Here is a 16,523-nt window from a genome sequence, read left to right on the forward strand (position 1 = left end):
CAAAGGCTAACAGGGGTGATGGCATCTGAGGTGGGATTTGACAAATCGCACATGATTAGATTTATGTCCTTCCTAGTTAGTACAGGGAAAATCCCTGGTGGTTACAGGTACTTTTGATGGCAGGATGAAGAATAGGCAGATGAAGGATTTTCAAGGTACTCCTAGGCGCAGAAAGTATTTGTGATTGTTGCTTTCAACACACTCAGGAAACCAATCTGTAATGAAAATAGGGCTTGGTGAACAGGGGGCCCCAATCGGGGCAGGGAGGGGGATAGCAGAGTTTGCCTTTTCTTCATTCTTGCTCCAGTCTCCTACGAAAGAGAGCTGAGACCGTGAAGAATTAAGGCTTGAAAGAAATCTTCGAAAGATTGCTATTCCTTTGGTTACTACTTAAAACCTTCCTCTCCTTTCTAATTGGGGTGAACACATTGGTGACAGGGCGTTTACCAGTCGCAGTGTAAATTAGGAGTCTTTACTTCATGATTCAGTTCAATTCAACAACTATTTGGTGAATACCCATGGCATCAAAGACCGTGTGTGAGCCATGGCAGAAAGAACAAGATGTGCGACGTAAATCTATACATTCTTCCTTCTCTAGTACAAATTAGACTAAAATCCTTCACCACCAGAAATGACTCTCTTCCAGCCGAATGTTTTCTGATCTTTCTCTCTTTATTAGGTGAGCTTCATTTGTCCTCGTATAGTGCCTTTGAGGTATTTCACCGTCTATGTAGCAGTGTGGGTGATAATGAACTAATTCTTGCTGTATACAGGTGGGGCAGTGGAAGGATCCCCGTGACAGAAGATATGAGTGCATCCCCTTTCTCCCTTGGTCACTATTGGTAGAGGACCCGATGTAACAACACTGGCTGGTCTTAAGGGTTAATTTGCTTCAAGGTAACACACTCCTCGCTTGCTGACTTAAGACCCTTGATGCATAAAAGAACTAATTTATTTTTTTTGAAGATTTGCAGACCATTGGCCTTGGGGAATGACGGACCAGAACGTCCCCAGGCCAGAGAGGCCAGCAAGCCTGTTTGAAGCCCCCTTAGCTTTTTGATTAGCCCCGCAGTCTTTTAGCAAAATGTTTTTCTTTTTTAAGGCCACACAAATGACTTTACTGACCTCCCTTTGTGCGTCTGTAGACCTTGCCCTCCTTTGTAGAAAGAACGGTGTTTTTGGACAACCCCTGGGGCCCAAGGAACCAGACCTTCTTACACAGTCTACCCCCTTCTTCCCAGGACACCAAGGAACTAGAAGTTCTTGTATAACCTCCTAGCACAGAGATAACTTTGTAGCTGACATGTTCCAGTCTGCATGTAATCAGGAAATATCACAGACCATTGCACTCCCTTAACCGGTTAAAGACCTTTACGAAACTGGGCCGGGCAGATACCTTGGAGTTGGCCTTTGGATAGGAGTCTGCCTTCTCCCCAGGTGGCTGGCCTTCTGAATAAAACTCATATTCCTTCCCAATCAACACTTTTCTCTTGAGTGCCTTCAAGTGATGAACAGCCGAACTTGGGCTTCGGTAACACTTGGACAAGTCATTTGAGCGTTACGAGTCAATTTGCTCATCTGAATATGAAGCGAGGCTTCATTCAGTTCTGAAAGTCTCTGACCCTATGTATTAAGCAAAGTTTTATAGTAGAGCTTCTCTGAAGATGATTTTTAAAATTATTGTTCAGTGAGTGATTTTTTTCCCCCATCTCTATGTTGTCTTGTCAGAGATGGGTCATTGTTTCCTCTTAAAGTCTGTGTTTTGAAAAGATTCATATTGTTGAAAATTGTGTTTTTAAAATGTCACTTGAGGGGCAGTGGATATTTAGTAACAATTGTGGATCTTTTGTTTTCTTTCTATTTCCTTCCTAATATGCAGCTGGCAAGTTATTTGATTCCAGTAGACCATACGGGAGGAAATGAAAGTGTGAACATAGCAACTTGGAATTTAGAACGTTGACGGGTATACGAATTATTATGTTTTTAAATGTAAAAGTTGGACTTCTGAGGAAAAAAAAGGTAGCCTGAGGTATCTTAAAAAGGGAAGAAATATTATTTTTTTCCACTGCAGTTCATCCTTAGGAGGAACTAAGCCGTTTTTTCATTTAAAATTTGAGGTGCCATTCATTTTTATCAAACTATTTTCCAGCTTCAGAAAGAAGCAAACTTTGTGCTGTGCATTTTTCTTCTGGAAATGGTTACTTCGTTCCAGTTTGGAGTGGGGGGGTGGTGGTGGCCGGTGGGCATAAATTCATTCTTTTTAAAAGGTGATCCCTCTATTTATGTGTGAATGAATGAGAATGTATAAGTGGTCATCTGGGATTAAGTGCAATTTCTCTCATCCTGTGTTAGCCACGTTAACTATCCCACGGTGAGATCCAGGATGATGTATCCAGAGCAAAAGGAAAAGAAATACCCAAATGATACATCTTTTTAAAGCTCATGCCTCAGGATGAGCTATTGAAAGCTCTGTGGAGAGACTGATTCTAGTTTTAAGGAGGCAGGATTCTGCACAGGCCCTCTGTTCACGGGGAGGGAGAAATCTGTAAACGGAGGCATGCTGGGGAGCGTGGCCAGGGAAACCTGTATCAGATCTGCCTCTGGCCTGAGCAGGGAAGGGTGAGGTGCAAGCTCTGGTGCCTTCCAACTGTCTGCCCCTCCCTTACACAACCACATTTCTGCCCTTGCAAAGCCAAACTTGTGTTTGGGCAGCTCCTTCCATGGTACTCGCTTGACTCTTGTACTGCAAGTTGGTCGGGAAATATTATTTCCTCCCTTTGTCAGGTGAGAGAACAGACATAGAATGGTGACCGGGCAAGTCCAAGGACAGCCTGGTTGGCAGGAGACGTCAGGCTTGAACTTACATCACTTGATGTCAAATGTAATGCTTTCTCTGCATTCCTTCTGATTGCATTCTCTTTTTTTCTTCTGAAAGAAATTCTCAGAGTACTTCCTGCGCCGATTTGCTGCCTTTCTGTTATTAAACTTCTAGCAGAATGCTAATAACATCCTTTGTGACCAGTGGTTTACAACTGTTCAGAGACTACACGAACCTTACATCCTGTGGCCACGGGAAAGCAAACAGCCACCCTAACAAAGAAGGGACAAGGTCTCAAGATGGGATGGCTCTTGTCAACCAACTTGTCCTTCTCGGAGTCTGGCCAGTGGCTGAGCTGTTTGCAGAAGACTGGTGGACTCAGTGGGCTTCATTCACCCTCGGGGATGGGACCAGGAGGCAAAAGGCGGGAAGGGAGTTAACATCTATGGGACATCGGTGACCTATCCAGCTCCAGAGTAGGAGTGGAGACTTCGAGGGTAGACATGCTGTCTTCCAGTTCCCTGGCAGCTGTGGCCTGAGCCAGCTGACTGATGCTCCCTCCTGAGATTCTGACTTGGAAAGAGAGGCCCTGAGGTGCAGGAAGAGTCAGGGATTAGTCACAGCAGCAGCGTGGAGTGAGTGCCCAGTGGGGCAAGTGTGACTTCCGAAGCAGAATGCTATGTGGGGGGTCCTGGCTGGGCCTTGCCTGGTTTGGTCCCCGCAGTATAGACAAGCCTGGATCTCCTGCCCTCTCATCGGTCCTGAGAGACCCCCTTTCAATAGGCTCTTTCCACCAGAGATAGTTTCTTTCCTGTGCAGCCGAAACCCCTCCTGGTAGAGCTGGGAGGAGATAGAATTCAAATGGATCTCTGAGACGCTGTAAACCGTTATTTATTCTTCCACACCCAAAAAAAGTGATTGGAATCTGGGTGACTGCCAGATCCTGTCTGGTGTATGCTTTCGTGAGAAAACCATTTCCAAGTACATCAGTGATCAGAGAGATCAATAGTGATCGCACGTATACGTATTCACATACACACACACACACACACACACACACACGTTTCAATCGATCGGCACGTTTTCACGAAGGGAATTGGTTAAGCTTTCCCTTACTGGCACGTCCATGGGGGGAGAGCAGACGTAACATTTACTGAGGGGTTGTAAATGCAAGAGGCAATGGGTGGGCCACAGAAGTGGTGTTTTGGTTGGGAACAGATTTGAGAGTCAGATTTGATTTCGGTTCTAGGTCTGTTCCTTAATATACCTTTGTGACCTTGGACGAACGATTTACCTGCTTTGGACCTCCGTTTCCTTACTTGTAGAATGAGGATAATAACGTGTAGTTTCTAGAGATGTCACCGGCACACCAAACACCTGACACAGTGCTTGGCACATGGCAAGTGCTTCGTAAATGGGAGTTATTCTTTTTATTTGAATATACTGCCTAGTTTCGTTCTTACAGCGTTGCTGGTAGGTGGGTGTTTGTCCTCTCTTGAGTAAGTTTAGGTATCTCACTTGCTGGTAATCCTCTCACACCTTCTGGGAGGAGAACGTGGGGATGGGTGAAAAGCAGGTAACGTGAGGAAGCCAAACAGATCTTTCCAAACGTTTCGTTTGAACCTAAAAGGTAAGTCGGGCTGTCTTTTTCAGGCTCACTATTGAGCTGTTTGTTCACAGCTCATTTGACCAGTGTGTTTTACCTCCCAAGACAAACTGAGATTTAAAAGAAGCTGTCAGAAATCAAGAGCCCTCGGCATTTTAGGAGAAACCATGATACAGTTCCCCTCAACTGAGTTACTCCTGTTGTACTCGGCCTCCCCACATTCGGGTATCTGATCGACCTGGTGGTGGAGGAGGGCGGGTGGGGGCGGGAGGGACACAGCTCCTGGCATCCCCACTGTAGAATGCTGCTTGTCTCATGTAGTGGGAGCCACAGGCAGGTTTTAAGCAGCCCCAGTCTAGAAGCCGCCCACTTCATCCGCAAAGGGATGATAGATTTGGGGGAAAGAACTGAATCCACCTAGAAAACAAGTCCATCCACACGTAGCCACTAATGAATACTTACTAGTAATTCACATTGTTTTCTATTATACAAAGTAACCTATATGAAAAGTCTTTGTCAATGTGCCTAGCGAGTAACAGACATCCAGGGAATGTTAATTTCCGTTCTCGCTTTCTTCTGCAAACTGTTCTTGTGGCTTGTAAAACATTTTCATCTGAATTAGTTTATATAATTCTCATAGTGATTTTAAGAGATGTGTGTTGTTTTTAACTTCTGCTTTACGGAGGTGGAAGTCTGGAATTTGGAAGGATTTTTCTATGACTGTGCTGTCTAGCAATGGTAGAGCAGGGACTCAAACCCCAATCTTTTGACAACAATCTGGTTTCTATTCATTCCCCATTTGTGGATCATCGGGCATGTGTCTGGGTCTGGGCCGGGCACCAGCCAAGGTCCCTGCCTGTAAGGAACTCACACTGGTTAGGGAAAGTCTTTCCTTTTTGCCATCCTGTCTGAGACAGCACCATTTTTTTTTTTCCTGGCCCTAATTAATGATTCATTCATATCCCAAGGCCCAAGGATGAATAGCTATATTCAGGTTTCCAATTTACGGTAATTTTCTTTGGAAACCAACCAGTTTTGGGTCTCTATTTCAATCTGCCCACACACTTCATAGTTAAACTGTCAAAAATGATGCGGAATGTAGAAATATTTTTTACAAGGCCCCCAAGAGGGGCATTTCAGGAGTCCGTGACACCCTGACTCTCTTCAGTCTGAGAAACAGGGAGGGATATGTCCTAGAGTCAATGCATACCCAACTGTTGTGGGTTTTTTTTTTGTTTTGTTTTGTTTTAAGTTTGTTTTGTTTTTCTTATAAGACAAAGCTGGGTTTATTGCTTACCCTGGAAAGGAGACAGCTGCTCCAACCAAGGCTTGCGTACATCTCAGAGGGGTAAATGTAAAGTTAGGTTATGCACTGAGACTCTGAGGTCTAGTTTAATTCAAGTCTTTTATTTATTTATTTATTTATTTATTTATTTATTTATTTTTAATGTTTTATTTATTTTTGAGACAGGGAGAGACAGAGCGTGAACAGGGGAGGGTCAGAGACAGGGAGACACAGAATCTGAAACAGGCTCCAGGCTCTGAGCTGTCAGCACAGAGCCCGACGCGGGGCTTGAACTCACGGACCGCGAGATCATGACCTGAGCCGAAGCCGGCCGCTTAACCGACTGAGCCACCCAGGCGCCCCAATTCAAGTCTTTTAATGTGGTTCTCGATTACAGTCATGGTATTGTTTTAAAACTTGACAATTAAGGAGAAGAAAAGGCTTAGAAAACTCTTTAAAGGTTTGGGACTATTGTCCAGGTTTTCCTCTGGTCACACTGTAACATAATTAGTCCCCCAAAAGTCCAGCCGTGGGGCGTAAGGACTGAGACATCAGTGGCCTCTGTATGAGCATGCGTGGCCACTTTGATTTTTCTTAATCTGTTGCTACTTTCCCAGTTCAGTCCAAGGACAAATCCTCTTTCTCTCTCTACCCCTCCCCCCCCAAAAGCTGGAACTTCCAGGGAGCATCATAGACATGAAAAAATAATAATTGCAACAATTGTGACAATATAACAGCCATTTGTTTTAGCCCCGACTATGTGCAGGCAACTGGGCTAAGTATTCCACACGGATTCCTCTTCTTCAAACACCACGGTAATGCTGTCAGGTGGGTGCTGTTTTATTCTTACTTGTAAATCAGGATAATGAAACTTTCTGAGGTTGAATAACTGAGACAAGGGGTTGAGTGCTGGAGCCAGAATTCAAGACGAGACTATGTGAGCTTTTAACTTTTAGGCTACAGAAGCTGTCTCTCTTTTTAAAATTTATTGTTCCTACAGCTAATTGCTCTAAAGCAACGTCCAAATGTTTGCTCCCAAGGGAGATGATGGGCTCGCTGGGTACAGAGCTCCTGTGTTCTTTCAGCCTGGTGGGAAGTTCAACATGTAGCCCACGTTCGAGTGATTAGGTAGCCCGTCCCCTTCTCGGGATGGTCTCCCACTTTTGCACTCTTCTGCCTGATTCCCTGGAAGCCTTCCAGGTAAAAACGGCTTCCTCAGTAACTGCCAGCCCACCCACTGGCCCCTCTGCCACAGTGAATCCATGGCTGTGTGACCCGTGGTTTCTTAAAGGTGTTTCTGTTGGGATACTCCCAACGGCTTTGACGCATGTTATGACCAATTAGTGGTGAAGAAGACACTTCCTTGGGCTAGATGGAATGGATATTCAAATAAATAAGAGAAAACTGTCAACATAAATGGTGGTTGCTGAGAAGCGGGGAGGCTTTGAACAACTGGTTCCTTTATTTCCCTGGCTTTGGACAGACATATCTAATTGTTCCAGAGATATGAAATTCTACCAGTTTAAAAAGCTTCCTGGAGGGGCGCCTGGGTGGCACAGTCGGTTGAGTGTCCGACTTCATCCAGGTCACGATCTCGCGGTCCGGGAGTTCGAGCCCCGCGTCAGGCTTTGGGCTGATGGCTCAGAGCCTGGAGCCTGTTTCCGATTCTGTGTCTCCCTCTCTCTCTGCCCCTCCCCCATTCATGCTCTGTCTCTCTCTGTCCCAAAAATAAATAAACGTTGGAAAAAAAAAATTAAAAAAAAAAAACAAAAACAACTTCCTGGAGTAGAAGATCCCAGGAATCGCTTCCCTGTAGCCGGTGTGTATCAGCTGGGTGATTCTTTCTGTTTTTCTCTTCTTTTTTTTTTTTTTTTTTTTTTCGACGTTTTTTATTTATTTTTGGGACAGAGAGAGACAGAGCATGAACAGGGGAGGGGCAGAGAGAGAGGGAGACACAGAATCGGAAACAGGCTCCAGGCTCTGAGCCATCAGCCCAGAGCCTGACGCGGGGCTCGAACTCACGGACCGCGAGATCGTGACCTGGCTGAAGTCGGAGGCTTAACCGACTGCGCCACCCAGGCGCCCCTCTCTTCTTTTTTTAAAAAAATTTTAAAAGTTTATTTATTTTAAGACAGAGCTTGTGCATGTGCACAAGTGGGAGAGGGATAGAGAGAAAGAGAGACAGAATCCTAAGTAGGCTCCAAACAATCAGCGTAGAGCCTGATGTGGGGTTCAAACTCATGAACCGTGAGATCATAACCTGAGCCAAGATCAAGAGTTGGATGCTTAACTGACTGGGCCACCCAGGCATCCCTGTAACAGCTGGGTGATTCTTTCTTTCTTTCTTTCTTTCTTTCTTTCTTTCTTTCTTTTCTTTCTTTCTTTCTTTCTTTCTTTCCTTCTTTCTTTCTGTCTTTTGTATAATTAATTGTCAAATTGGCTAACATGCAATGTATACAATGTCCTTTTGGTTTCAGGGGTAGATTCTTGTGATTCACCCAATGCTCATCCCAACAAATGCCCTCCTCAATGCCCATCACCCATTTTCTTTTCTCCCCTGCTTCCCCACCCCTAATCAACCCTCAGTTTCTTCTCTGTATTTAAAAGTCTCTTATGGTTTCAAAAAAAAAGAGTCTCTTATGGTTTGCCTTTCTCTCTGTTGGAAAATATTTTTTCCCTTCCTTCCCCCGTGGTCTTCTGTTAAGTTTCTTAAGCTCCACATATGAGTGAAAACCTGTGATATCTGTCTTTCTCTGACTGACTTATTTCACTTAGCATAATACCCTCCAGTTCCAACCACGTTGTTGCAAATGGCAGGATTTCATTCTTTCTTATTACCAAGTAGTATTCCATTGTATATGTAAACCACATCTTCTTTATCCATTCATCAGTTGATGGACATTTGGTCTCTTTCCATAATTTGGCTATTGTTGAAAGTGCTGCTATAAACATTGGGGTACATGTGCCCCTGTGAATCAGCACTCCGGTATCCTTTGGGTAAATTCCTAGTAGTGCTGTTGCTGGGTGGTAAGGTAGCTCTATTTTTAATTTTTTGAGGAACCTCCACACTGTTTTCCAGAGCGGCTGCACCAGTTTGCATTTCCACCAACAGTGCAAGAAGGTTCCCATTTCTCCACATCTTCACCAGCATCTGTTGTTTCCTGAGTTATTAATTTTAGCCACTCTGACTGGTGTGAGGTGGTATCTCAGTGTGGTTTTGATTTGTATTTCCTTGATGATGAGTGATGTTGAGCATCTTTTCATGTATCTGTTAGCCATCTGGATGTCTTCTTTGGAAAAGTGTCTGTTCATGTCTTTTGCCCATTTCTTCACTGGATTATTTAGTTTTTTGGGTGTTGAGTTTGGTAAGTTCTTTATAGATTTTGGAGACTAACCCTTTATCTGACATGTCATTTGCAAATATCTTCTCCCATTCTGTCGGTTGCCTTTTAGTTTCGTTGATTGTTTCCTTTGCAGTGCAGAAGCTTTTTATCTTGATGAGGTACCAGGTGATTATTTCTAATAACAAATTGAATCCCCCTACCTGGAAACCCTGAATTCATTAATAATGATTTTTCCTTAAGTAGAAATGGACAAAGGATTGCCCACTTGATAGAGGGGGTCACGGCTGTTCCACTTGATTGTCTCAGGAACAGGGGCTGTGATGGAAGAAAGGGCTCGCGGAAGAGAGTGGGGAGTGGGGAGCTCCAAGCGCAAGCTCAGAAGTGGAGGGCCATGTCCCAGAGATCAGGAACCATGGCCATAAGAACATCTGGAATCTCTATGTATGTTCTGTGTTTGCTTAGCTAGTGCTTCCTGGGCAACAACAACAAAAAACGATGAGGGGGAGGTGGTGTGGTGATGGTTGAATCTTAGGGAACTGGGGAGAGAACAGCCCTGAGGGCAGGTGAGAAGAGCAGCCTGACTCTATGTCACCTGAACTAACAAAAGATAACAACAGCATGGGGAGTAACGTGGGGTCTCTGATATTCAATGGTGGGAAGACCAGATTAGAGTTGATGTGAATCCTACCATGGTCTTCAACATACTTGTAAACTCTTAGTGAAGTTCATGGCATCTTGACATACCCTAGTACAATCACATCTCCTTCCTGAATTGTGGCCCTTGCATTCCTCGTATTTTTATCCGTTCTAGTCAAAGATTGCTATTTTATATGGAACTAAGGCAGGGAGAAAAGGAAACAGATTTCTTGGAACAGGTGGACTTTAAAGGTGAAGCTCTGGGGGCGCCTGGGTGGCTCAGTCGGTTAAGCGGCCGACTTCGGCTCAGGTCATGATCTCTCAGTTCATGAGTTCGAGCCCTGCGTCGGGCTCTGTGCGGACAGCTCAGAGCCTGGAGCTTGTTTAGGATTCTGTGTCTCCCTCTCTCTGACCTTCCCTGTTCATGCTCTGTCTCTCTCTGTCTCAAAAATAAATAAACGTTAAAAAAAAATTAAAAAAAAAAAGGTGAAGCTCTGAGAACAGAGGCTTCTTTAGTTTAGAAGGAAGGCAACCACAAATAAAGAAGCAAAACAAACAAAGAAAGGAAGAAACAGTAAGGAGAGAACACAGACACATCATTTCAGTGTCATGTGTCTTATCATATGCAATGACTTTACAGTCTCCCATTTAGTCAGTATGCATTAAATACTCCTCCATGCCTAGGAACTAACTGCACTGTTTCCTCTGGATGAAGCATATAGGAATTAGACTTGGAGAAGCTGGGTCCAGTAGGGGAGTTAAATTACCTCACAGAGGCAGGTGGTGAGAAGTAGGAGACGGAGGTTCAGAGCCAGGGCCATGGGACTCAGAGAAGGGGATCCGTCTCAGCTGGGGCAGTATGGGGAAGGCTTGGGGAGAAGGAGGCCTGAGAACTAGGTCTTGAAGAATTGCAGGTGGGATTTGGCCACGTCAACCTGGTGGGACGTCTTTGGCGGGGAGAACATCAAGGACCAAGGCACAGAATGAGATAGCGCAGGGCTCAATAAGAGAAGAAAGCCTGGGCCAAAGGAGGCCTGATATGGACTGGGAGAAAGTTATTCGGAATGAAGTTCCAATCCAAGACCTGGAGGTTTTTGAATTCCATTGTGGTCCACGGGGAGACACTGGAAGCTTTCAGCTTGTCCATAGATGGCTGGAAGAAGTGGTGTGCAGGCTGTGGATAATGCTCTGGAGTTAGGGGGACTGCAGAAGTCTACCTTCCCCTGCTTACTGCGAATGATGCTGTTATCAATGGAATTGATTGTAGGCTGCTTCGGGCTGCAGTGGCCACTGCTGAGAAAAGAACTCTGCCTGGGAAAGAAGTTACAAAGAAGTTACACAGGTCGGAGACATTGTGAGGCATCTCGGTGATGGATTCTTCTGACCCCATCACTGCTTCTCAGTGGTGGTTTCCTCTGGACCCTGCTTGCCCCAGTTCAGACTTCACTCTTAGTATTTGGAAGCCGAACAACCCTCTTTTTGTGAAGAGTTTACACGTTCAGCACGAGGGAACTGCCTGGTAGGGCATAGACTTTAAACACGCACAAGTAGTCACTGTTCTTGCTGTGGCAGCTTTGTCTCCCCAGTCACACCGACCTTCCACCCTGGAGTTCTGAGGCACTAGATGAAGCGATTCTGAGCAAATTTGTGGAACAATATGACCCAGATGATCGTGACCAAATCAATTGTGTTCCTAAGTGTTGGTTTTTTTCCCACAGGGTGAGCAATCTTATAGTACGATGACGTGTTATCTGGAAGTTGAATATTAGTGTGCTTCAGTGCCATCATCCATAGTCATTCTGAGGAGGGATGACGGATGAATAACATGCATTTAAAACTGTGCTCAGTCAGGCTGGGTCCCTGGTCGGTCACCAGCTGAGCTCCCACTTGGCAACCAGCTCCAACTCCTCATGTGGTAAGATAAGATGACTTTATCACTTTAAAAACACCTTTTTGTAAACGTTTATTTATTTTTGAGACAGAGAGAGACAGAGCATGAACGGGGCTCTGAGGGGCAGAGAGAGAGGGAGACATAGAATCGGAAGCAGGCTCCAGGCTCTGAGCCATCAGCCCAGAGCCTGACGCGGGGCTCGAACTCACGGACCGCGAGATCGTGACCTGAGCTGAAGTCGGACGCTCAACCGACTGAGCCACCCAGGCGCCCCTAAAAACACTTTTAAAAGTGTTGTTATGTTATCTAGAATTCCTCATAGAAATTTCCAGAAGTCTGGTGCAGAAGTCCAGCATCTATGCATCATAAGGAAAAGATACAGTTCCTCATCTTTTAAGAACTCTCTAGCTATTTAGAACTGATCCTTTATGAGCCCACCCCACGTAAGGGAGCCTCTCTCTTATTATCCCCTAATCTCATTTGCCTTTCATTTTCTGAAATTATCCTGTTTATTTGTTTGCCTCTTGATTATCTGTCCCTTCATGAGAATGTCAGCCTCCAGTGAGCGGAAACCTTGTCCACCTGGCTCACTGCTGCGTTCATGCCTGGGATAGTGGGGGACCTACAATTTACCTCCTTCTATTTCTTGGGTTAGTCTTTGGGCATGCGCCTCCTTGAGGTCTGACCTCCAGATATGAACACTCTTTATCATCCCTCTTTTCCCTTCATCTTATGTTGAGCCTTACATAACATACAAGGCGGAAGTGGGACCTGCTTAAATAGGTGGCTCCTTAAGGTTCTTGTTAATAGATAAGAGCACTTGCTGGCTCATTGACACCCTTTGACATTGGTTTATACTGTAGTTACATAGAAGTCTCAGTCTCTAAAGAAGGTTAATTAATGTACACTGAAAAATGTTTCATCTCGTTTTTCTAAATTTATTATTCTTTGCAATGATGTTGGAATGGGAAGGCAGGCAGCTGATGACGCCGTTCTTTAGCCAAAGACCCCCAGGAACGCACCTGCGGTTGAACAGGTTGGGTTTGTTACTCATTGGTGGGGAGGACACATGCCATGGAAATCTTGAGGTGTCTCAGTAAGAGAGCGTGAGAAAGGAAGGATAGCATTTGGTCTTGCATTCAGTGCTTTTTGGGAGGGTTTGATGAAGAGTAGCTTTGCTCTGCATTGGATGTTGTCACTAAATGGGGAAAATTCTGGTGTTTTTTTTAATTAAAAATTTTTTTTTTTTGAGAGAGAGAGAGGGAGGGGCAGGGAGAGAGGGGGACAGAGTTTCTGAAGCAGGCTCTGTGCTGACAACGGCCCGATGTGGGGCTCAAACTCAAGAACCACGAGATCATGACCTAAGCTGAAGTCAGATGCTCAACCGACTGGGCCATCCAGGTGCCCCTGTGGGTGGGTATCTTAGTAATTCTTATGGAGAAGGCAAAAAGAACAGAGGAGACTGGAGCTGTGACTGGTAAGGAAATGGCAGTCATTCATATTACCAGGGACAGGAAGATGGGGGTCATTTTTGTTTAAGCAATGTTCTTATTTTTGTCTCTGTTCAGATGACTATGAGGTGTTTTAGGTTTCGACTTGATCTAGCCTGGTCGCACAATGGCTTTGTCTGGTATTGATGTTCTGTGGAATTGCTTATGTTCAACCGAAGAACATCGGGGTCGAGCTGTGCGTGTCAGGCCAGCTCCTGAAGGTCAAGAGCTTCTCTGTTTCTCACCGACAAATCACAGACAGCTGAGGGGAGGCTTCTGCCATGATTTGGGTGAACTATAGGAGCCAGGTGAATGATATTTGAGCAGCACATGGAAAAGCCTCACCTCAAACCACCTAAAGTGTAGGCTCCATTTTTAACACATAAATAGTCTTTTATGGAGGTTGAAATTTGCATTTAACAATTTAGTTGCTACTACCTGTATGGGAACATGGAATAATTTTTCTCTAATTTTGTACAAATAAACAGGTTTACTTAAATGTTGACAAGAGCGTTCCTTTCGTTTTTTGTTTGTTTTTTTTTTTTTAACGTTAATTTATGTTTGAGAGAGAGAGAGGGAGCAAGCAGGGGAAGGGTAGAGAGAAAGGGAGAGAAAGAATCCCATGCACACTCTATGCTGTCAGTGCAGAGCCTGACACGGGGCTTGAGCCCATGAACTGTGAGATCATGACCTGAGCCGAAATCAAGAGTTGGATGCGTAACCGACTGAATCATCCAGGCGCCCCCAAGAGCGTTGCCTTCTTCGCTTCTCTGTTCCTTCCAACCCTGTTGACATTTTCATGCCGCATCAAGAGGGATTTCTTTTCTTGGGATCCAAACACCAGAGATCTACTAGGTGATAGTTATATACACGGGCTGGAGAACTGGGGCTCCACAGGTTTGAGATAGATGGGACACAGTTGCATGCCTTTAAGGAAAATTGCTTCCTGTTAAAGCCTGGTAGAGGAAGCAGGAGTGTCCTAACAGAGGCAGGAGCATTGCTATTTAAACTCAGACTTTGAAGTCAGGCAGACCTGCATTTGAATCATCCCAGGCCCCCCATTTACCTGCTGTGTGACCTTGGGCAGGTTACCCAGTCTCTGTCCATCTGTTACGTCCACTGTAAAGCAGTGATAAATATGCCCATAAGTTTGTTGAGAGGCGCAAACCAACAATGACAATGGAAACATGTTAGTTGCATGTAATAGATGTGTAAGTTGTGGTAGCTTTATGTACAGTGACAACCTTAAAAATAAAACAGCCACTTGGTTTGCCAGCACAATGCATTTATTCAGGATTAACAGAGGAATTGCAAATCGGGACAAGCAACCTATGGTAACCCACGGGCAAGTCTGGAGAACAAAGGAGAGGGGCTTGCTTTTCTAGAGGAAAGGAGATAGTCGGGAGGGGCCGTTTGGAAGGAAAGTCCATTGGAGGAGAGCAGGAGCTTGGGGGTTGTGGCGACTTCTCATTGGCTGGATTGTTGTTGGGTCAGGAGAAACTCTTCTTTCTTCCAGCTGGAAAATGCAAGGTAGGCTTCTTCTGCTGGGGTCTGGGCAAGTGGCAGTGCCGGAAAGTTCCGCCTTCAGGGCTTGCCCACTCCACTTAAAATGAGGGTTTGGTTTTTTTTTTAATTCATATTCACCATAGCTACCAGATAACTGCTACCCACCAATCATTTGGATTCAGGTGACTAAGGACTAGTTCTGGCTGGTCATGAGTGAATTGTGCCATTTTGAATGAGTCTCTCCATCTTCGTAAGCCTTAATTTGTTTATAAAGGCAGAAGGATAATGCCCAACTCTTTGCACTGCCCAGAGTTTTGGTGAGGATGGGACAGGGCAATAAAAGCCCACGCATATTTATGTGATGGCACCACAGGCAAGGCGCGGTGCAAAGGCACGTGCCATCACGCAGTGTGAGACGCTGTTAATGAAACTTAGAAGTTGATCATCTTCTCGCTCCTAAAAAGTTGCCTTTAAGGCGAATTTCGTTAGAGCATATTCTTTGTGTTTTTTAATTTGGGGGGCATTTAATACACAGAAGTACAACATTTTACACGTGTTTATCTCCATGTAGCCACTACCCAGATTAGGATCGATGTGTCCAGCGCTTGGAAGGGTTCGTCATGCCCCTTCCAAGCCAACACCCCTTCCCTGCAGAGGTTGCCATTTCCGTCACCACTGATTTGTTTTTGCCTATATTGTAACTTCACATGAATAGAATTGTACAGGGGGTTCTCATTTGTGTCTGGCTTAATTTGTTTTCATAATGATTATGAGAGTTATTCTGGCTGTGTGTGCCAGGAGTTTGTTTGTTTTTTGTTTTGTTTTGTTTTTAATGGAGTATTTTAATGGAGTAAGGAGTATTCCTTTGTTTACCACGATTCGGCAGCCTATAGCAGCCATTCTACTGGTGATGGACATTTGGGCTATTTCTGGTTTTCAGCTATTGTAAGTAAGTCTGCTCTGAACCTTTTAATCTTTATATTTATTTAAAGTTTATTTATTTTGAGAGAGAAAGAGAGTGCAAGCAGGGGAGGGTCAGAGAGAGAGGGGGGAAGAGAGAGAGAATCTTAAGCAGGCTCTGTGCTGTCAGCACAGAGCCTGATGTGGGGCTCGATCTCACAAACTGTGAGATCGTGACCTGAGCCAAAACCAAGAGTGGATGCTCAACCGACTGAGCCACCCAGGTGCTCCCCTTATCCTTTAATATTGGTTTCTATTATATAATTTCAGATGTTTCCTGAGAGGCATTTTGACCTTGACAAGTAATAGGAAACATAAAATATTCAAGTGAAGGCTTCCACAGGACAACGACAATTTCTTTTTTTTTTTAATTTAAAAGAAGTTTTAAAAATTTAATTTTTTTGGGGGCGCCTGGGTGGCGCAGTCGGTTAAGCGACCGACTTCAGCCAGGTCACGATCTCGCGGTCCGTGAGTTCGAGCCCCACGTCAGGCTGTGGGCTGATGGCTCGGAGCCTGGAGCCTGTTTCCGATTCTGTGTCTCCCTCCCTCTCTGTCCCTCCCCCGTTCATGCTCTGTCTCTCTCTGTCCCAAAAAAATAAATAAACGTTGAGAAAAAAAAAAAATTTAATTTTTTTTTATTTTTTAATTTACATCCAAGTTAGCATCCAAGCTAGTGCAATAATGATTTCAGGAGTAGATTCCAGTGATTCATCCCCTGTGTAGAACACCCAGTGCTCATCCCAACAAGTGTCTCCCTCAACGCCCCTTCCCCATTTAGCCCATCCCCCCCACCCACAACCCCTCCAGCAACCCTCAGTTTGTTCTTTAATTTTAAGAGTCTCTTCTGTTTTGTCCCCCTCCCTGTTTTTATATATTTTTTGCTTCCCTTCCCTTATGTTCATCTGTTTTGTATCTTAAATTCCACATATGAGTGAAGTCATATGATATTTGTCTTTCTCTGACTAATTTGGCTTAGCATAATACCCT

The sequence above is a fragment of the Prionailurus viverrinus genome, chromosome B2 (genome assembly GCF_022837055.1).
Source record: "Prionailurus viverrinus isolate Anna chromosome B2, UM_Priviv_1.0, whole genome shotgun sequence".
Lineage (NCBI taxonomy): Eukaryota > Metazoa > Chordata > Mammalia > Carnivora > Felidae > Prionailurus > Prionailurus viverrinus.